Source organism: Schistocerca nitens, chromosome 8 (assembly GCF_023898315.1).
Source record: "Schistocerca nitens isolate TAMUIC-IGC-003100 chromosome 8, iqSchNite1.1, whole genome shotgun sequence".
Lineage (NCBI taxonomy): Eukaryota > Metazoa > Arthropoda > Insecta > Orthoptera > Acrididae > Schistocerca > Schistocerca nitens.
This window is the reverse complement of record NC_064621.1, coordinates 590777709-590800833: the sequence shown is the minus strand read 5'-3', so window position 1 is coordinate 590800833 and position 23125 is coordinate 590777709.

Here is a 23125-nt window from a genome sequence, read left to right as displayed (position 1 = left end):
TCTCAAATGCTTCGATTCTCTTCTGTTCCGGTTTTCCCACAGTCCATGTTTCACTACCATACAGTGCTGTACTCCAGACGTACATCCTCAGAAATTTCTTCCTCAAATTAAGGCCGGTATTTGATATTAGTAGACTTCTCTTGGCCAGAAATGCCTTTTTTGCCATAGCGAGTCTGCTTTTGATGTCCTCCTTGCTCCGTCCGTCATTGGTTATTTTACTGCCTAGGTAGCAGAATTCCTTAATTTCATTGACTTCGTGACCATCAATCCTGATGTTAAGTTTCTCGCTGTTCTCATTTCTACTACTTCTCATTACCTTCGTCTTTCTCCGATTTACTCTCAAACCATACTGTGTACTCATTAGACTGTCCATTCCGTTCAGCAGATCATTTAATTCTTCTTCACTCCCCACTCAGGATAGCAATGTCATCAGCGAATCGTATCATTGATATCCTTTCACCTTGTATTTTAATTCCACTCCTGAACCTTTCTTTTATTTCCATCACTGCTTCCTCGATGTACAGATTGAAGAGTAAGGGCGAAAGGCTACAGCCTTGTCTTACACCCTTCTTAATACGAGCACTTCGTTCTTGATCGTCCACTCTTATTATTCCCTCTTGATTGTTGTACATATTGTATATGACCCGTCTCTCCCTATAGCGTACCCCTACTTTTTTCAGAATCTCGAACAGCTTGCACCATTTTATATTGTCGAACGCTTTTTCCAGGTCGACAAATCCTATGAAAGTGTCTTGATTTTTCTTCAGCCTTGCTTCCATTATTAGCCGTAACGTCAGAATTGCCTCTCTCGTCCCTTTGCTTTTCCTAAAGCCAAACTGATCGTCACCTAGCACATTCTCAATTTTCTTTTCCATTCTTCTGTATATTATTCTTGTAAGCAGCTTCGATGCATTAGCTGTTAAGCTGATTGTGCGATAATTCTCGCACTTGTCAGCTCTTGCCGTCTTCGGAATTGTGTGGATGATGCTTTTCCGAAAGTGAGATGGTATGTCGCCAGACTCATATATTCTACACACCAACGTGAATAGTCGTTTTGTTGCTACTTCCCCCAATGATTTTAGAAATTCTAATGGAATGTTATCCATCCCTTCTGCCTTATTTGACCGTAAGTCCTCCAAAGCTCTTTTAAATTCCGATTATAATACTGGATCCCCTATCGCTTCTAAATCGACTCCTGTTTCTTCTTGTATCACATCAGACAAATCTTCACCCTCATAGAGGCTTTCAATGTATTCTTTCCACCTATCTGCTCTCTCCTCTGCATTTAACAGTAGAATTCCCGTTGCACTCTTAATGTTACCACCATTGCTTTTAATGTCACCAAAGGTTGTTTTGACTTTCCTGTATGCTGAGTCTGTCCTTCCGACAATCATATCTTTTTCGATGTCTTCACATTTTTCCTGCAGCCATTTCGTCTTAGCTTCCCTGCACTTCCTATTTATTTCATTCCTCAGCTACTTGTATTGCTGTATTCCTGATTTTCTCGGAAGATGTTTGTACTTCCTCCTTTCATCAATCAACTGAAGTATTTCTTCTGTTACCCATGGTTTCTTCGCAGCTACCTTCTTTGTACCTATGTTTTCCTTCCCAACTTCTGTGATGGCCCTTTTTGGAGATGTCCGTTCCTCTTCAACTGTACTGCGTACTGCGCTATTCCTTATTGCTGTATCCATAGCGTTAGAGAACTTCAAACGTATCTCGTCATTCCTTAGTACTTCCGTATCCCGCTTCTTTGCGTATTGATTCTTCCTGACTAATTTATTGAACTTCAGCCTACTCTTCATCACTACTATATTGTGATCTGAATATATATCTGGTCCTGGGTACGCCTTACAGTCCAGTATCTGATTTCGGAATCTCTGTCTGACCATGATGTAATCTAATTGAAATCTTCCCGTATCTCCCGGTCATTTCCAAGTATACCTCCTCCGTTTGTGATTCTTGAACAGGGTATTCGCTGTTACTAGCTAAAACTTGTTACAGAACTCAATTAGTCTTTCTCCTCTTTCATTCCTTGTCCCAAGCCCATATTCTCCTGTAACCTTTTCATCTACTCCTTCCCCTACAACTGCATTCCAGTCGCCCATGACTATTAGATTTTCGTCCCCCTTTACATACTGTATTACCCTTTCAATATCCTCATACACTTTCTCTATGTGTTCATCTTCAGCTTGCGACGTCGGCATGTATACCTAAACTATCGTTGTCGGTGTTGGTCTGCTGTCGATTCAGATTAGAACAACCCGGTCACTGAACTGTTCACAGTAACACATCCTCTGCCCTACCTTCCTACTCATAACGAATCCTACACCTGTTGTTGTTGTTGTGGTCTTCAGTCCTGAGACTGGTTTGATGCAGCTCTCCATGCTACTCTATCCTGGGCAAGCATCTTCATCTCCCAGTACCTACTGCAACCTACATCCTTCTGAATCTGCTTAGTGTATTGATCTCTTGGTCTCCTTCTACGATTTTTACCCGCCACGCTGCCCTCCAATGCTAAATTTGTGATCCCTTGATGCCTCAAAACATGTCCTACCAACCGATACCTTCTTCTAGTCAAGTTGTGCCACAAACTTCTCTTCTCCCCAATCCTATTCAATACCTCCTCATTAGTTACGTGATCTACCCACCTTATCTTCAGCATTCTTCTGTAGCACCACCTTTCGAAAGCTTCTATTCTCTTCTTGTCCAAACTATTTATCGTCCATGTTTCACTTCCATACATGGCTACACTCCATACAAATACTTTCAGAAACGACTTCCTGACACTTAAATCTATACTCGATGTTAACAAATTTCTCTTCTTCAGAAACGCTTTCCTTGCCATTGCCACTCTACATTTTATATCCTCTCTACTTCGACCATCATCAGTTATTTTACTCCCTAAATAGCAAAACTCCTTTACTACTTTAAGTGTCTCATTTCCTAATCTAATCCCCTCAGCATCACCTGATTTAATTTGACTACATGCCATTATCCTCGTTTTGCTTTTGTTGATGTTCATCTTATATCCTCCTTTCAAGACACTGTCCATTCCGTTCAACTGCTCTTCCAAGTCCTTTGCTGTCTCTGACAGAATTACAATGTCATCGGCGAACCTCAAAGTTTTTATTTCTTCTCCATGAATTTTAATACCTACTTTTGTTTTGTTTCCTTTACTGCTTGCTCAATATACAGATTGAATAACATCGGGGAGAGACTACAACCCTGTCTCACTCCCTTCACAACCACTGCTTTCCTTTCATGCCCCTCGACTCTTATAACTGCCATCTGGTTTCTGTACAAATTGTAAATAGGCTCTCGCTCCCTGTATTTTACCCCTGCCACCTTCAGAATTTAAAAGAGAGTATTCCAGTTAACGTTGTCAAAAGCTTTCTCTAAGTCTACAAATGCTAGAAACGTCCTAAGGTTAGTATTGCCTCACGTGTTCCAACATTTCTACTGATTCCAAACTGATCTTCCCCGAGGTCCGCTTTACCAGTTTTTCCATTCGTCTGTAAAGAATTCGCGTTAGTATTTTGCAGCTGTGACTTATTAAACTGATAGTTCGTTAATTTTCACATCTGTCAACACCTGCTTTGTTTGGGATTGGAATTACACTCCTGGAAATGGAAAAAAGAACACATTGACACCGGTGTGTCAGACCCACCATACTTGCTCCGGACACTGCGAGAGGGCTGTACAAGCAATGATCACACGCACGGCACAGCGGACACACCAGGAACCGCGGTGTTGGCCGTCGAATGGCGCTAGCTGCGCAGCATTTGTGCACCGCCGCCGTCAGTGTCAGCCAGTTTGCCGTGGCATACGGAGCTCCATCGCAGTCTTTAACACTGGTACCATGCCGCGACAGCGTGGACGTGAACCGTATGTGCAGTTGACGGACTTTGAGCGAGGGAGTATAGTGGGCATGCGGGAGGCCGGGTGGACGTACCGCCGAATTGCTCAACACGTGGGGCGTGAGGTCTCCACAGTACATCGATGTTGTCACCAGTGGTCGGCGGAAGGTGCACGTGCCCGTCGACGTGGGACCGGACCGCAGCGACGCACGGATGCACGCCAAGACCGTAGGATCCTACGCAGTGCCGTAGGGGACCGCACCGCCACTTCCCAGGAAATTAGGGACACTGTTTCTCCTGGGGTATCGGCGAGGACCATTCGCAACCGTCGTATGCGTGTTTGGCGCCGTGCAGGTGAGCGCCACAATCAGGACTGCATACGACCGAGGCACACAGGGCCAACACCCGGCATCATGGTGTGGGGAGCGATCTCCTACACTGGCCGTACACCACTGGTGATCGTCGAGGGGACACTGAATAGTGCACGGTACATCCAAACCGTCATCGAACCCATCGTTCTAACATTCCTAGACCGGCAAGGGAACTTGCTGTTCCAACAGGACAATGCACGTCCGCATGTATCCCGTGCCACCCAACGTGCTCTAGAAGGTGTAAGTCAACTACCCTGGCCAGCAAGATCTCGGGATCTGTCCCCCATTGAGCATGTTTGGGACTGGATGAAGCGTCGTCTCACGCGGTCTGCACGTCCAGCACGAACGCTGGTCCAACTGAGGCGCCAGGTGGAAATGGCATGGCAAGCCGTTCCACAGGACTACATCCAGCATCTCTACGATCGTCTCCATGGGAGAATAGCAGCCTGCATTGCTGCGAAAGGTGGATATACACTGTACTAGTGCCGACATTGTGCATGCTCTGTTGCCTGTGTCTATGTGCCTGTGGTTCTGTCAGTGTGATCATGTGATGTATCTGACCCCAGGAATGTGTCAATAACGTTTCCCCTTCCTGGGACAATGAATTCACGGTGTTCTTATTTCAATTTCCAGGAGTGTATTATATTCTTCTTGAAGTCTGTGGGTATTTCGCCTGTCTCATACATCTTGCTCACCAGATGGTAGAGTTTTGTCATGACTGGCTCTCCCAACGCCATCAGTAGTTCTAATGCAATGTTGTCTACTCCCAGGGCCTTGTTTCGACTCAGGTCCTTCAGTGCTCTGTCAAACTCTTCACGCAGTATCTTATCTCCCATTTCATCTTCATCTACATCCTCTTCCATTTCCATAATATTGTCCTCAAGTACATCGCCCTCGTATAAACCCTCTATATACTCCTTCCACCTTTCTGCCTTCCCTTCTTTGCTTAGAACTGCGTTGCCATCTGAGCTCTTGATATTCATACAACAGGTTGTCTTCTCTCCAAAGGTCTCTTTAATTTTCCTTTAGGCAGTACCCATCTTACCCCTAGTGAGACAAGCCTCTAGATCCTTACATTTGTCCTCTAGCCATCCCTGCTTAGCCATTTTGCACTTCCTGTCGATCTCATTTTTGAGACGGTTGTATTCCTTTTTACCTGCTTCATTTATTGCATTTTTATATTTTCTCCTTTCATCGATTAAATTCAATATTTCTTCTGTTACCCAAGGATTTCTATTAGCCCTCGTCTTTTTACCTACTTGATCCTCTGCTGCCTTCACTATTCAACCCTCAGAGCTACCCATTCTTCTTCTACTGTATTTCTTTCCCCCATTCCTGTCAATTGTTCCCTTATGCTCTCCCTGAAACATTCTACAACCTCTGGTTCTTTCAGTTTATCCAGGTCCCATCTCCTTAAATTCCCACTTTTTTGCAGTTTCTTCAGTTTCAATCTGCAGTTCATAACCAATAGATTGTGGTCAAAATCCACATCTGCCCCTGGAAATGTCTTACAATTTAAAACCTGGTTCCTAAATCTCTGTCTTACCATTATTTAATCTATCTGATGCCTTTTAGAATATCCAGAATTCTTCCAGATATACAACCTTTTTTTATGATTCTTGAACCAAGTGTTAGCTATGATTAAGTTATGCTCTGTGCAATTACCTGTTATACCATTTTCTGCTGCTGTTGATATTACCCGATACTCATCTGACCAGAAATCCTTGTCTTCCTTCCACTTCACTTCACTGACCCCTACTATATCTAGACTGAGCCTTTGCCTTTCCCTTTTCAGATTTTCTAGTTTTCCTACCACGTTCAAGCTTCTGACATTCCACGCCCCGACTCGTAGCACGTTATCCTTTCGTTGATTATTCAATCTTTTTCTCATGGTAACCTCCCCCTTGGCAGTCTCCTACCGGAGATCCGAATGGGGGACTATCCCGGAATCTTTTGCCAATGGAGAGAACATCATGACACGTCTTCAATTACAGGCCACATGTCCTGTGGATACACGTTACGTGTCTTTAATGCTGTGGTTTCCATTGCCTTCTGCATCCTCATGTCGTTGATCATTGCTGATTCTTCCGCCTTAGGGGCAATTTCCCACCCCTAGAACAAGAGCGTGCCCTGATCCTCTATCCGCTCCTCTGCCCTCTTTGACAAGGCCGTTAGCAGAATGAGGCTGGCTTCTTATGCCGGAAGTCTTCGGCCGCCAATGCTGATTATTTATTCTGAAATAGAGGAAGTTTTCTGTATTTTTCCAAAAGAAGTGCAAGGTTCACCATTCTGTTTGCTCTTATCGATTTTCCTAAAATATATTGAAAAATATCTGTACAGTAAGTTTAGGTTATTTGGGAGAAGAGACCAAACAGCAAGTTAATCGGTCTCATCGGATTAGGTAAGGATGGGGAAGGAAGTCGGCTGTGCCCATTCAGAGGAACCATACCGGCATTTGCCTGGAGCGATTTAGGGAAATCACGGAAAACCTAAATCAGGACGGCCGGACGCGGGACTGAACCGTCTTCCTCCCGAACGCGACTCCAGTGTGCTAGCCACTGAGCCACCTCACTCGGTGTACAATAAAGCTGAAGCAGTCAGTTTACAAATTTATGTATTGAACATGATGACGTTGTCTTCGTTGATCCATTATGGATTGTGGGACGACGGCTGGCATGAACTTCTTGATGAAATAATTTACCAACAGCCGTATTTATTTGTAGAATTTTGTTTTATTTTATGAACTTTTATGTGCTACCAGTTTCGGCATTACATTGAAGCCATCTTCTGGCCCCACTCGTTATAGTCGTAAAATCGCTATCACTGGATTCGTGAATCGAATCGTCCTGCAACAGCTGTTGGTGGCCAGGCGACACAGACTATGACGAGTGGTGCCTGAAGATGGCATCAATGTAATGTCGAAACTGGTAGGACATAGAAGTTCATAAAATAAAATAAATTTCTGCAACACATACGGCTGTCGGTAAATTATTGCATCAAGAGAAAAAAATGATGACATTGTAGTCTGTAAACTCTCTCCTACATTAGACTAGTGCTTTAGGTGCAAAAATACTTTGCATCACCTGTTATTTAAAAGACGACGATAATAATAGTAATAATCATAACAAAATTCATTAGAAATAATAATAATAATAGTAACAGGAGTCAATAGGTAACTGAAAAAGATTTCCTGACATTTGAAGCTATATCGCATGTCACTACTAAGAACTAATAACAACAGGATATTATTATGACTGAATACAAGTAATACACAAAGGTGACGTAAATCATGGGATGCCTCTTAACGTCGCGTTAGACTTCCTCTTGCTCGGCCTAGCGCAGCAGCTCGATGTCAAATGGACTCAACAGGTCGTCGGAAACCTCTTTCAGAAATACTGATGCCTGTTGCTTCTATAGCCGTCCATAATGGCGAAAATTTTGGCGGTGCATAATATTGTGCATGAAATGGCCTACCGATTATGTCTCATAAATGTTCGATAGGATTTCATGTCGGCGATCTGGGTGGCCAGCTCATTCGCTCGAACGGTCCTGGATGTTCTCCAAACCAATCGCGAAAAATTGTTGCCCTGTGACATGGCGCATTGTCATCCATAAAAATTCATTCGTTTCTAGGAAACATGATGTCCATACATGGCTGCAAATGGTCTCCAAGTAGCCGAACGTTACCTTTCCTATCAATTATCGGTTCAGTTGGACCAAAGGATCCAGTCCATTTCGTGTAAACACAGCCTACACCATTATGGAGCCACCGCCAGCTCGCACAGTGCCTTGTTGACAATTTGGGTCATGGCTTCGTGGTGTCTGCACCACATTCGAACCCTGCCATCAGCTGTAACCAACTGAGATCGGGACTCATCCGACGAGGCCACTGCTTTCCACGCGTCTGTTGTCCAACCCCAGGCGATGTTGCGGAGTTGGCAAAGGCACTCGCATCGGTAGTAAGCTGACTGATCGGAGGCCTTGGTTCTATCACGTGATTTAAGCTACTTTGCTATACCGAGGATATCTGCTTTTAAGTTACTCACGTTGGCAGTTGTCCTACATCCGAATTCTGGCATATTTACATCGCCTTCTTTTGGAAAAGGATTTAATAACTCTGCGTCAGTGCCACTGTCATCAGTAACATCACCATTGTTATCGCGCAGTAAAGGTACTGGTTGCGTCTTTCCGGTGGTGCGTTTTACTAACGACCAGAATCTATTTGCGTTTTATGCGAGATTTCGAGTTACAGTTTAGTTGTAGCAACTATTAAAAGCATCTCGCATTGCAGTTCGCACTAACTAAAAATTTTGGTGTGATGATAATTATATGACATTGTCGGCTGTATTGGAGGAGATGTCAGAATCTAATTATTATAGAAGTTTATTAACCCGGATCACATATAAATGTACAATAATTACTAGTAATTTTATGCGATATGGCGAATAAAGTTCTATAAAAACAATGGCAAGCATATTTCAATTTTATATGGTTGATCCACATTTTGTATTATACTAGCCGGCCTCTCTGGCCGAGCGGTTCTAGGCGCTTCAGTCCGGAACCACTCGGCGGCTACCGTCGCCGGTTCGAATCCTGCTTCTGGCATGGATGTGTGTGATGTCTTTAGGTTAGTTAGGTTTAAGTAGTTCTAAGTCTAGGGGACTGATGACCTCAGATGTTAAGTCCCATAGTGCTTAGAGCCAATTGAACCATATTATACTTACGAGAGCTATGTGCTGCATCGTGAATCGAACCTGGAACCTCCTCTGTGATAAGCAATGCTGATGCTGAGGGAGCAAATAGCACAACTGAAGCAAAGAGCAACGTCAACGCCCGCTAAAGGCAACGTTCTGAGTTCTACACCAGGTCTGGCACCCAAAGTAAGCTGCCTGAGAGTTACAACATCCCTAGTCGCTACATTTTGCGTGATTCCAATTTTTCAGACATAACTATAAAAAACCTCAAATTACCCAGGGGTATTGATTTCAACAAGCGGTTCTTGGACTTCGTCAACGATTACTGGCACTTAGCTAACAATTTAGGAACGTATTGTGAGTTAATCCATGGGATAGATTAAATTCTTCGCAGAGTTGAAACACGCAGATTCTTTATATGAAATCAATAACGACGCCAACCAAACAATATTTCAATTTTCGAATATTACGTAGCGCTCACTCCATTGATTCAGAGTGGTTTAATGTCTCTAAAGACAAAAATTAGTTTCATTTTGGTGAAGCAAGAGTTAACGTGCATACTTTCCGGGCGCAACTAATTCCAGAGAGCTCCATTTTCTACAAGAATTTTCATGTACATCCGATCACTACTGATGTTATCTATCATCCTTCGGAGAGAAGGATTGTTTTCTCTCGCCCTACACGAAACTTCGTGAGATATCGCGTGACTACCGAAACCCGAAACGCAACCAACACCTTATTGGCCTCCCACTGTTGGTGGAAGCCGTAAATATTTCTTTACGACAATCATAAGGGAAATCGATAACGTAAACAGTTTTTCATCCCGGTATTAAAGGGGCAGGCAGGCAATTCATCTCCTGTATCCACAGTTAGAATCATTACTGGTGAGAGGAGGGGGGGAGGGGAGGGGAGGAGGCCACAGTCGGTATCAGGGGTGGAAGGACAATGTGAAGGGACTGGTTCGACCTCCGAATCATCCCATCAGGAGCGTCGGTGCATTTAACGAAAGGGTAGTTAACGGCAGATTTAGGGCCCGATAAACGTCACGAGCGCGGGAATCCGGGCAGGCGTGAATCACTTTGTGCTGCTATTTTCATAGCGTAAGTCGGTAGGAAGTAACCGCCGGGCTGCACGCGAGCGGATTTATGGCGACGCGGGGGCGGTGGTGGGGGTGGGGGATGAGCTGCGTGCCGGCTTCCGGTCCGCCCCCGGCACGGCCCGCTGTATCTCGCCGCTCGCCGCTATGATACGTTAATTTAGGCCGTTCGCATGCCGCGTGGGGGCTCCTCCGAGACCGAGGGGAAACAAGAAAACGCGCCCTCCACCACCTCTGCTACCGGCGGTTATCCTGTAGCCAGAAACTACTGTTCGCTGTTGTCTGATATTCTGTTTTATATTTCGGCAGGACGAGAATGCGTACGACGCATCACAATAAGATCACTATAAGCGCTTAAAATTTCTTGTACATGCTAAATCTATTCGGAAATACGACATACGCAACAGAAAGAAAAGACTGAAGGTCGACCTTATTTGCAAGCTATAAAACATTCTGAAGATTTAATGCATAGTCGACGCAACGACGAGGAAATTCGTTTAGCTAAAAAAATGATGAAGCTCTCATTTATGTCCACAGTGAAAGCACTACACTGTAAAGTAATCTGCCTGCTTTTGCTGCAGGGTGACGCCTTTCTGGGTGTTAGACTGTCTATCGCGATCTGAAGTAGGAAAGGGACGCTGATTTCCATTAATCACAACTGAAACGCTCCCTCTGATCTAACCTGACCGTGCATGGACGTGGTTCAGATTATCTGTGAGGTTCGTTCAGTAAGTAATATAACACTTTTTTTCAAGTCAGTTTCAAAAAATGCGGAATTTGTTGTTGCACATCGTGAAATATTCCTGCTTCAGCCGCCTTACAATTTCATGAAGTTCCGAAAGGTGGCAGTACTGTACGTAGGCTTCAAAATGGCGCATTTAAAGGTTTTGCGCTCCAAGCTGAGAGCTGTCACTGAGTTCCTTTTCGCCAAACTCAAGAGCATCGCAGGCATTCATAAATACTTGCATAATGTCTGGATAGACCCGGTAGTGAACAAAAGCATGGTTAGTCGGTGGGCGGTGCGTCTGTCATCACAACAAGGTGGTGCAAACCTTTCCGATGTCCCGTGTGCCAGCCGGCCGCGCAGACCCACAGGAAACTGAAGAAGCGACTTCAGCGTGTTCATTAAGGGGTAAACGAATATCTCCATGACAACGTGAGGCCTCAAACAAGAGTGGGCACCAGAGAGGAGCTCTCAAAACTTCACTGGAGTGTTCCTCATCCACTCTACAGCCCTGGCCTCACACCTTCCGACATCAATCTGTTTTCCTCAACGCAAAAAGGTCTCTGCAGAAAGTAGTATGTTGATAAAGGGGAGATTCTTGATGCAGAAAGACGATGGCTCCGACGTCGACCAGTAGAGTGGTACCATCATCCCTCACTGTAAGATGGTGTAAGGCCGTCGCACTGGACGGATGTTACGTTGATACATAGGGTTTTGTAGCCAAAAGAGTGGAAAGTAACATGTTGCAACTTGAGGTAGAACGACAAACAAATTTCAAAAATTCACAGAAATTATTATTTTTGAACAATAGCCAAAATGAGTGATAAAGATATCATTCATAAGTAGTAAGATATTTGTGCCTTATTCATAACAATTACTGGAGTCAAATAAACTGCAGAGGAGGAATCAGCTTAATAATCTTATGATGGGATGAGGCGAAGGGTGCACGAATACAGGAGAAAATGGAAGCAAATGCAACGTTATTATTCTACCTGATGCCTCGAAACAGGCATCAAACACTATTTTCCTTCACCATGGGAAGTACGTGGGTGTGTTGAGAAGTACACAAGCACAAAACAGATATTTCCGGCGACACATGGCAGTGAAACTGCTCACGTATTAGAGTTTCATATTACACGGACAACATTTATCTTCAGGCCTTAGCTGATTATGGGCAGGGGGGGGGGGCGAAGAGGTTAACACCATGCACACGATGCATCGGTGGCCAACATCTGTAACTGGCTTCAGCAGGGTTCCTGCAAACGTGATGTTGCCTCGCCGATCAGCAACTGTCAGGTTGATAATTGGTGGTTGGAGATATAACATCGCGTTTACAGGCAGCCTGCGATAAGCAGTTACGGATGTTGTCCGCTGGTGCATTGTGTTTATGGATGGTGTTAGCCCTTCACAAGATTGTGCACTGAAACTGGTAGCCATACAATAAATGACATAAGGATGGCCCAAGGTGTTTCATTTTCTTATTTAAGTGAACCTCTGAAGTCACCTAGACCTCCATTGGCAAGCATGGGCATATAAAAACGTTTTGGATAAGTGGTCATGTAAAATGAGGAAGAAGCTAATTTGCAATCAGTTGGACTCTACTATAATGTGGGACACCTGGTGAGAAGGAAAATATTCGACGCCTATCATATTCAAATTTTATCGGATATAAAACATTAATTTTTTACTGATTGATATGCACTTCAATTTTTATGCTGCCTTTTGGATGGTGGACCCAAAAGATTTGTTTTGCCCAGGACCCCAGCACACATTAATACGTCACTGAATAGCTAGCTTATAACACAAAAGCGATTCACTGTCCTTACAGAGTTTTCATTGACGGTAAAAGGCAAGTTTGTATTCATCTCTCGAATCCTCTTTCAGCGGGGTGTTTACTTATTCACCTCATCTCGACGCCACAGAGCTAAATCCGCCATTCTATAGACCACTTACATGGTCCACCCATATTAATATGACCACCCCCTATGTTAGATGTGAATGTCCACTAACCATTCACAGAGAGCAGGTGGCAGCACTAGCACTAGGGATTATATAAAGCGTGTCAGGAAAGGGGGGGGGGGGGAGGAGGCACGGAAAAGTATGAAGTAGTTGATTGCAGATGTCCTATACGGCATGGTCATTGGCTTCTGGGCCAAGAGTGGAAACATTTCCGAAACGGCTAAGTTTATAAAGTGTTCACACACCACTTTAGTTAACATTAAGCATGGCAGTATGACGCTATCAAAAATGGCGTTGAGGCAACTTTGATGCACGGTCGGCTAAAGAGGGCACCGGTGAAAAATGGCTACAGAGATAAGGACGAGTGAATACAATTGCTACTGTTAAGTAGCTGACCACCCAGATTAATCAGTGGCTACCAACGATGTACCCTCAGCGACCGTTCGGCAAGCACAGCTGTGTATGGGCCTTCACAGCTGGTACCTGGTTCATGTAGTCATGCTGACTGGTGTTCATCGGTTATGAAGACTGCAATTTGGACACCAGTTAGGGAAACGGACGTTCGCTCAGTGACGACCGGTGGCCTGTTCAGATGAATCACGATCTGTTAGACAGATAGCCTTTGGCATGGATGGTGTGAAACATGTGACAGCATACACCCAGCAACAATCGGCGAATCCCCTGAGGGATTTCGTCATTCCGGAAGGCACAATGGATCAACACACGTATGCTTGAGGCCACCATGTCCACCCCTGCATGAAGTTTGTGTTTCCTTCGACACAGTGGCACAATGGCATCTGCCAGCAGGACAATGCAATTCATCACACAGCTTGTAATGCGTGGTTTGTAAAGGCAACCAGATGAATTTACCATAATCCCCTAACCACCAAACTCCAGGATTTGAGCCCAATCAAACTTCTGTAGGACCACCTCGATCGGGCTCTTCACGCCACGGATCCTCACCTGAGAACTCAAGTGCAGCTGGTCGTGCTACTGCGGTCAGCATGGCTTCACATACATGCTGAAAGAGGTGGTCATTCAGGCTTTTCACATGTGCTTGTGTTAATGTGACAGGGCAGTGTACATTGTACATTTGGGTGGAGTGGAGCCCCCTGCTTCAGTACCTTTGCTCAAAATTCTTGAGCCTAGACCTACAGGTTCGCACGAGTGGAAGGGAGCACCATGTGCTCACCAGAGGTGGGTAGTTCATGAACGGAAGGATCCAGAAGAATGGTTCCCTAAAGTGATTGGGAAGACCGAGGAACGAATTCTTTGGAACATGTAATGTTACTTGAATTATGTAGCCATTACGACAGCTCACCTGAACCTGTCGATATCAGCAATTTTCTACTGTGTTAATGTAGAATATTTAACATATTTCTGAGACAACATTCCGATTTGATTTCATTAATGTAGAGGTATTTTGATACATCCATATTTTTATATTGCAATGATATTATTCTTATGTGTATTCTTTCTTTTGTTACTATGATCTTTGACGTACTTGTAACTCTTGATTTTTGGGCGCGTAAGCGATTATAAGTAGTTAGTTAGAGAGTCGGACCTTGAAAAAGTCAAGTCTCCGACGTCATGTTGGAAAGACGCATATTGTAGTCAGCTTATAAAATGTGAACTTTAACAGTGAGGAAGATGTTTTCAAGTATGTTTTGTATTGTGAAGTGATGTTTTGTGTGTTACGTGATATTGCAGCAAAAGTAATAAAAAAGAAGTGTAACTTAAATTCAGAGTGCTGATTACATTTTTTTACATCACCATTGTGCTAACTTTGAAAGGTTTAGTCTTCAAGAATGGTTTGTGAAGCGCATCTACAAAACTTTTGAATATAGCAGAATAAAACCTAGGCCTCTTTGCATCCGAGCTTGGAATCATCACCACCTAGATTTTCGCCGATTGAGCCATGATTTTGCAACGAGACCAGCGAGGGAAACACGAAAAAATTAGTGCCTAGTTTATTCATTATTACATGAAATGACTTTATTAACTGTGCTCTAATGACTCTAATGACATCTGCCACATAATAACTTTGTTGTTGCCCGAAAATGCAGTATTTAGCAGCGTTAGCAACACCACAATCATTGTTAAATTTTGACCTTTGTTGTGGTAGGGTTGTTAGAAACAGTAACGGTCTATCTCATTCCAGTTCACTTTGTCCACAGCCGGTGATTTTCCTGGGAATGGTCGACCGCCATTCATTTTAGTCGTGGTAGGTCTCATTCTCGGGAAGTGTTCTTCACCATTCACTATGGCCGTGGTCAGTGTCGTTCCAGGGAATGGTCGTTTACCTTTCACTTTGGCCACTCAAATAAATGATGATTGATTCCGTGTATGAATGCTAAGGCTCCTTTCAACTGCGACTGATCAAAAACTGGTTATCTTTTTCAATAGCAAAGATCTTCAAAGAAATGATGTGTGCTATGTTGTTATTGTCTTGAAAAGAAAGAGTTTCTTTTTACTTATGAAGTACCGATGATCTTCCAGCAGATTTATTTGACTGCTCCCGTTGCTGATACAAAGCTTCTACGTTTAGTACGCTCTTTCTCAGTTCCGATATCTGAAGTCGTGATTTTTCCAAATAACTGTTCACTTCCCAAACAGATAGTACAGCACTTTCTCGTGTAGTTGATTTACACACCCATTCATCGTAGAAGAAAATTATAATGTTCGTTTGACGGATAACAGTTTATTCTAGCTATCTCATGCTGTTAATGCTCCTACAGATATGTATTATGTTCTGTAAACGAAAAACCGAAAACACTGTATTTCCTACGATTACGAGCCGAAGCATTGCGTTGTAAACATGTTCCGTAATCCTCAGACGCCTAATGTCATACTTTCTGAAAAACCATTCAGCTAAGGAAATCGACGTAAACAATGTGCCTACATAGGGTTATCAACGAATTTATCACACAGAGGTAATTCTAGCGTGTATTTAATTTTTTATACACCAACATTTTAGGTTATGCTTTAACGTGACGAGCATTGATATCGAATGAAACAACATTCTGCTGTTACCAGTCATTAATTTACTTATATCGCCAATACATTTCGAAGCTTTAAACCTCCTTCGTTGTGTGCATTTACGTGTGTTCCTATGATACATGCGTGTGTTGCGTTACGATTATGGGGTAACTTGTGGAAGTGTCTAAGGGATAAACAAAAACACTGTTTGAAAACATGGTTTGAAGATATTTTTTATTAAAAACTGAACATATATCTAAAGGTGAACAACAACACTATTTGGGATATTTTTCAAGGAATTGTGGTTTTTGTTTGTGTTGCTGAATATTCCTAGTGGTATACAACCATTTTTCCATCAAGTTCTTATAGCTTGAGTCTCGTACTCGTTTATATAACCAGGTGACTTGTTGTAAACACTAGGTACATTAATTATGTTTCCAACAGTAGTGAAGCTATACATAAATAATAATTTTCGGTGAGATTCAGAGATGGGGAGGAAAGAATAGAGGCAGAGACATATACAGAGAGAGGGAGAAAGATTTACATATGGGGTGAAGAGAGAAACTTTTCTGGAGAGGAGGTTCTCAAGATTATATCTGTTTCATGTAGAGGATGGAATAATACATCGTTAAATGCTTTAAAATGTGCTGATAGATATATAATTTATGCTATTAGTTGATGTACACATAGTATCAAGATGACGGGGTGTGCAAGTTGCTCGTGTAATGGTGTGAATGCATGTTTCTGAATGAGGTCATTCTATTGTTCATTTGGGAATTTGGGAATGTCATTGTAATACAACTGATTGTGGTAAGTGTTATATATATATATATATATATATATATATATATATATATATATATATATATATATATATATATATGTGTGTGTGTGTGTGTGTGTGTGTGTGTGTGTGTATACACTATGTGATCAAAAGTATCCGAAGCCATGACTGAAAATTACTTACAAGTTCGTGGTGCCCTTAATGCTGGGATTCAATACGGTGTTGGCCCACGCTTACCCTTTACGACAGCATTCACTCTCGCAGGAATACGTTCAGTCAGGAGCTGGAAGGTTTCTTGGGGAATGGCTGCCTATTCTTCACGGAGTGCTGCACTCATGAGTGGTATCGATGTCGGTCGGTGAGGCCTGGCACGAAGTCTGCGTTCCAAAACATCCCAAAGGTGTTCTTTAGGATTCACGTCAGGACACTGTGCAGGCCAATCCATTACATTAATGTTATTGTCGTGTAAGCACTTTGCCACAGGCCGTGCATTATGAACAGGTGCTCGATCGTGTTGAAAGATGCAATCGCCATCCAGGAATTGCTCTTCAACAGTTGGAAGCAAGAAGGTGATTAAAACATCAATGTAGGCCCCTGCTGTAATAGTGCTACGCAAAACAAGAAAGGGTGCTAGCCCAACCCATGATAAACACGACCACACCATAACACCACCGCCTCCGAATTTTACTCTTGGCACTATACACGCTGGAAGATGATGTTCACCGGGCATTCGTCAGACCCACCCCCTGCCATCGGATCGCTGCATTGTGTATCGTGATTCGTCACTGTACACAACGCTTTTCCATTGTTCAATCGTCCAGTGTTTACGCTCCTTACACCAAGCGAGGCGTCGTTTGCCATTTATCGGAGTGATGTGTAGCTTATGAGCAGCCGCTCGACCCTGAAATCCAAGTTCTCTCACCTCCCGCCTAACTGTCATAGTACTTGCAGTGGAACCTGATGCGGTTAGGAATTGCTGTGTGGTGGTCTGTATTGAGGTCTACCTATTACACATTACGACCCTCGTCAACTGTCGGCGGTCTCTCTCAGTCAACAGACGAGGCCAATCTGTACGTGTCCCTTCACGTTTCCACTTTACTATCACATCGTAAACAGTGGACGTAGTGATGTTTAGGAGTGTGGAAATCTTGCGTACACCCAATCATCTGACCACATTCGAAGTCCGTAAGTTCCGCGGATCGCCTCATTCTCACGATGTCTAATGACTATTGAAGTCGCTGATAGGGAGTACTAGGGAGTACCTGGCAGTAGGTGGCAGCACAATATACCTAATATGAAAAACGCATGTCTCTGTGGGTGTTCGGAACTTTTGATCACACACACATATTTATAGGCTGTCCCAGCTATCTTGTCCACCCAAAATATCTCTGGAACAATAACAGCTATTGGAAAACGACTTTCACCGGTATCAATGTAGGGCTGGGGACCATGAATGTACATATTTGGAAACATTCTAAAACGAAAGCATATGTGCTGTTTAACACAAACTTATGTTTTTTTAAATGGACCTCCTATATTTTTTCGTCAGCAATCCATGGCATCACAAAGCACATACACAATGGCGTTGATTGCATCGCAATATTCCCATTACATCCCGAGATATTAAGACGCGAAGTTGACGCTTGAAACACCCGACATGCGCTGCTAGCGCACGTCCTGAGGCTCAGGCGTGAACCCAATGCTGCCCGTAATCGCGATGTGATTGACATGCGTAATCACACCTCCATACTTATCAAGAGGTCCGAAACGAATAATACGGTCTGCTGCCATCCTGCATTAACATCGTACATTCCAGCAGGTACTTATCCCATAGGCTAGGGGTGATGCGGTTCTGTAACATATCTGTGTACCGCAACGTTAGTCACAAAGTTTACTTCGCTTATCGTAAATCCGTTACTAAAAAGGTAATGCCGTTCAACGTTAAAACTTTACTTTACTATAGATCTAGCGCAAGTGACAGTTAATCATTGGTCCGCAGCTCGTGGTCGTGCGGTAGCGTTCTCGCTCCCGCGCCCGGGTTCCCGGGTTCGATTCCCGGCGGGGTCAGGGATTTTCTGTGCCTCGTGATGACTGGGTGTTGTATGATGTCCTTAGGTTAGTTAGGTTTAAGTAGTTCTAAGTCCTAGGGTACTGATGACCATAGATATTAAGTCCAATTTGCTCAGAGCCATTTGAACATTTTTAGTTAATCATTCACTCGTAATAGTAAAATTCATGTTGATGGTTTTAGTGAAACGAGCAAGTGGACTAAAAGTTTTACCGTTGTTTAGGTAAAAATGTTTTGATTTGCGAAGTTCAGGTAGGACATAGAAGCTGAATGTAAACATGTTTAACCAATTAGTTTTATTATCACATAATTATCAATGTTATGTTTATCTAATGCGTTAAATGACAAATTGTTGCAAACAAATGTTTCTTAACATCACTGGGTAAAATGGCCCTTTGTAGAAACTTCCATTGTGATACCAGCACTACATACTAAACATAGCGTTCACATCGCATACTCAAAGTGATGTCCATTGACTTGCATACATAGTGTCACTCTGCGGATGGAGGATGCTACTTCGTGCTACTGTTTCCTCTTTGATGGCTGTACAAGCATCAATAATGCGTTGCTTCATGTCCTCTGGTGTTGTTGGTTCATGTTGGTAAACAGCATTTTTCACTGCTCCCCAAAGATAATAATCCAGCGGTGTAAGGTCCGGAGATAGGGCAGGCCACCTAACTGGGCCACCTCGTCCAATACACCTACCAGGGAACTTACGGTTCAGAAGTCGTCGTGCTCGTAAGCCGTTATGTGCAGGGCATCCGTCATGCTGATACCACATGACCATTCTCCGGTTCAGAGGTACGGTGTCCAAGAGAACAGGAAGATTGTGTCGTATAAATCTGGAGTATTGTCTGTCACTTTGGATTCCATTTATAAAGAAAGGTCCAATAATGGTATCTCCAATAATCCAACACCAAACATTAACTTTCCACGGACGTTGATGCTCTACCTGACGGAGCCATTTTGGATTGTCTGCGGACCAATAATGCATATTCCTCATATTGACGATTCCTTTGTTGGAGAATGATGCCTCGTCGGTAAAGAGAACACCTGCAAAAAAATTTGGATTAGTCAGAAGTTTTTGCTGAGCCCACCGACATGTTACCCTATTGCGGAAGTCATTTCCATGAAGATCCTGGTGTAAATGAACATGGTAAGGATGAAATTTATGACGTTTAAGAATACGCTGTGCAGCTGATTTTGACACACCAACTTCACGTTCAATTTGACGTCTGCTGATTTGAGGATTCGCAGCTATGGTAGCGAGCACAGCAACTTCAGCACGTTCATCTGTGCGTGTTCTAGGACGATGTCGAGGTCTTGGATTTAAGCTTCCAGTTTCACGTAGACGAGATGTGAGACGACCAAACATCCGGCGCGAAGGCGATGGCTTGTCAGGGAATCGTCTTCTGTACAGTCGTTCTGCCTGAACAGCATTTCGCCCACCTACAACAGGGTACAGTACAGGTATGTAGAGTAGGGTGGAAAACAGACATATTAACTTAATAATCATAATGTTCGCTAACAGTACTATCAACAAACAATCAATCTCATAACGTATTTCCCATCAACGTACATTCTCCATCGATCAGCAGCATTTCTACCATATCAACATGTGTGTACATTATACTGTACAGTATAAGTTCCACAACACAACGTTTATTCACAATGTGTACTACCTCCGTGCCGTCACTAGATTGCTCTGATGCGCGACTACACTGGGAAGCGGTGTACTGCACGCCAAAGCAACAACAAATGGGATGCACGGCGGGTGGTGGAGTACAGGAGCTTGCATGGGTCGCAAATCACATACAAGGCGAAGTGGTAACTGTGGCAGTAGTGGGAACTACGTTGGACACTTAACTATGTAGAGCCAGGCCCTGCGCGACAGGCACAATGGGTCATATAAGCATTAGGTAAACCTTATTTTGGGTGTGCAGGATAAATAAGACAACCTGACGGGTGTACACCGATCGGTACTGGTTCATATTGAGTACGTATATACGTAAAACGTGCAAGAGGAAAACCATTATGTGCTTATGAGAGTTGATGGCAGCAGACCGTATTATTCGTTTCGGACCTCTTGATAAGTATGGAGGTGTGATTACACATGTCAATCACATCGCGATTACGGGCAGCATGGGGTTCAGGCCTGAGCCTCAGGACGTGCGCTAGCAGCGCATGTCGGGTGTTTCAAGCGTCAACTTCGCGTCTCAGTATCTCGGGATGTAATGGGAATATTGCGATGCAATCAACGCCATTGTGTATGTGCTTTGTGATGCTATGGATTGCTGAAGAAAAAATACAGAAGGTCCGTTTAAAAAAACATAAGTTTGTGTTAAAAAACACATATGCTTTCGTTTTAGAATGTTTCCAAATATGTACATTCATGGGCCCCAGCCCAACATTGATACCGGTGAAAGTCGTTTTCCAGTAGCTGTTATTGTTCCAGAGATGTTTTGGGTGGAAAAGATAGCTGGGACACCCTGTGTATATTCAGCTTTAGATACATGTTTAATTTTTAGCCAGAAACTTCCTCAACACCATGTTCTGATATTGTGCTTTTAGTTTGCCACTAGACAGTGCTTCAAGTTACCCCGACGTCGTAGCACAACATATCTTATGCTAACACTTGTAAATCCATCTGCTGATGGAGGTGTAAACGTTCGTAACGCACTGTAGATATAAATAAATCAGTGACTGGTAACAGTAAACTTGTTTCGTTTGATTTCATATTTTTTCCGATATCTATGTAAAATCCTTTTTTAGATACGTAAGGAACTGTGGACGAGTAAAAATGAACGGTTCCCAAAAAAACAACTTGCCAGAGATGAACACGTTTGCCCGTATCTACTGCCTAGAGCAGGCAGATTCAACTGTTTCGCTGGAATCATCAACGTGGCTAACAGAGGTCTGGTCCTTCCTACACAAAAATGGAGGTTCCACGTACATCGTCAACATCTTCAAATTCCACAAAAGCGATAAATAGGGTCGTAACACTTTGCAGTAGGCTTAGATTCAGTTTTTTTTAAGAAATAAAACTGTAAACAAAAGTAATATTCCCTACCAGACGGGAAATAAGACTTAAAAGAAAGTAAACAGTATTAGATGTGTATATTCTACACACACTTCTCTTAAAATCACAGCAAATTTAGGTACGAAAGCTGAATGACCCACAAGCGAGCATGTATCACTACACTGCGACGGTAAGGTCTGACAAAAGAAATGAGTTCTGAACGTTCTGAAATAAAGTTTAAGTGAACTGACCCTGGTGATCATTCTGAAATACAACGTTTGTTTGTTAATGATCTTACTGCGTCGTAACAGTGATGTTAAATTGGTCCTAAGAAATTTCCATGACTTACCTTGTGACAATGGAAACTGGGAACTGCTCGAAAGTCGTGAATGTTACAATGCAGCGCGGCAGCAAACCATGTAAAAAAAAGTACCTTGCCAAAGTACAATGCAAGGGAAAGCAAGTATGCGAAGCGCATCATACTTTAAACTTAGAGCAACTGTATTCCGCTAAGAGCATGCGGTGACACACAATTACAAATTCAAGCTTCAGCATGCGGATGGTGTAAGAAACTGATCTTACTGAATTATATAGAAGAGACTAGCACTTAAAAACTATATTACGAAACTGACTTATCAATTACAACAACAGCCACTACATTCATTTGTTATATGAGAAAAAACAATACTCTGAGAGGTAATTCGTTTCTGGAACGGTGTCCAAGCAAAGTTAGTAGATAATTTTGCTTATTATCATGTCGACAATCAAAATAACGGACCTGATTAAGTGAAGAAAATATCACACGGCAATTTTACTTTTCTCAGACTCATCACAAATTATGCGTGAGCAAGTACTGCTGCAGCGACATACCTGAATATCTTCACACTTCTAAAATCAGTCTTTAGAAAACCATGTCTCCAAACATCAACAACCTCCGTGTTTGCATCCCTGCGTTCTGCTAGTTATTCTCAGATTGCTCAGCATCCTGACCAATGTCAAACTTCCTTTTAATGGTCTCTAATTCTTCAAAAGCAGTGACAATACCGCTAACAACCGAAGATCATATTGGTCGTACGCAGAACCTCTGCGGCATAACATATCGACTATGAAAGGCTTCTGTCTGAAAAATATCCGGTTTACAAGTATGAAGAAGGACTCAGAATAGAAAGAGACTCACATCAGTATGGGCGAGTACGAAAAATAAGCTAGAAACTTTGCAACTATACTTGGAATTCATCTTACACCCACTCTGCAGGACACTATTCATTCTTCCTCATACCTTGCGATCTTTACATATCGGCCAACGCCAAAGTGTTAATGTATTCTCCTTTAAGTTTAGTCGTGTTAACACGTGCCTTTGTGAACGAGGTAGTTAACGCAGAAGCGCTCGACTTGGAGGTACGCTAGTTCGAATGCTGCTGGTGGATAAAATTTTCACTGGCTGTATGTGGCCTGCAAGTGGAGCGGAGGTGGGAGCATAAAGTTACTGGTTACCAGTCTTTGTGCGAATGTCCTGGATTAAATTATGAACTTCTCCGCAGTGTGTCACAAGTGAGGTCACGTGACACTCT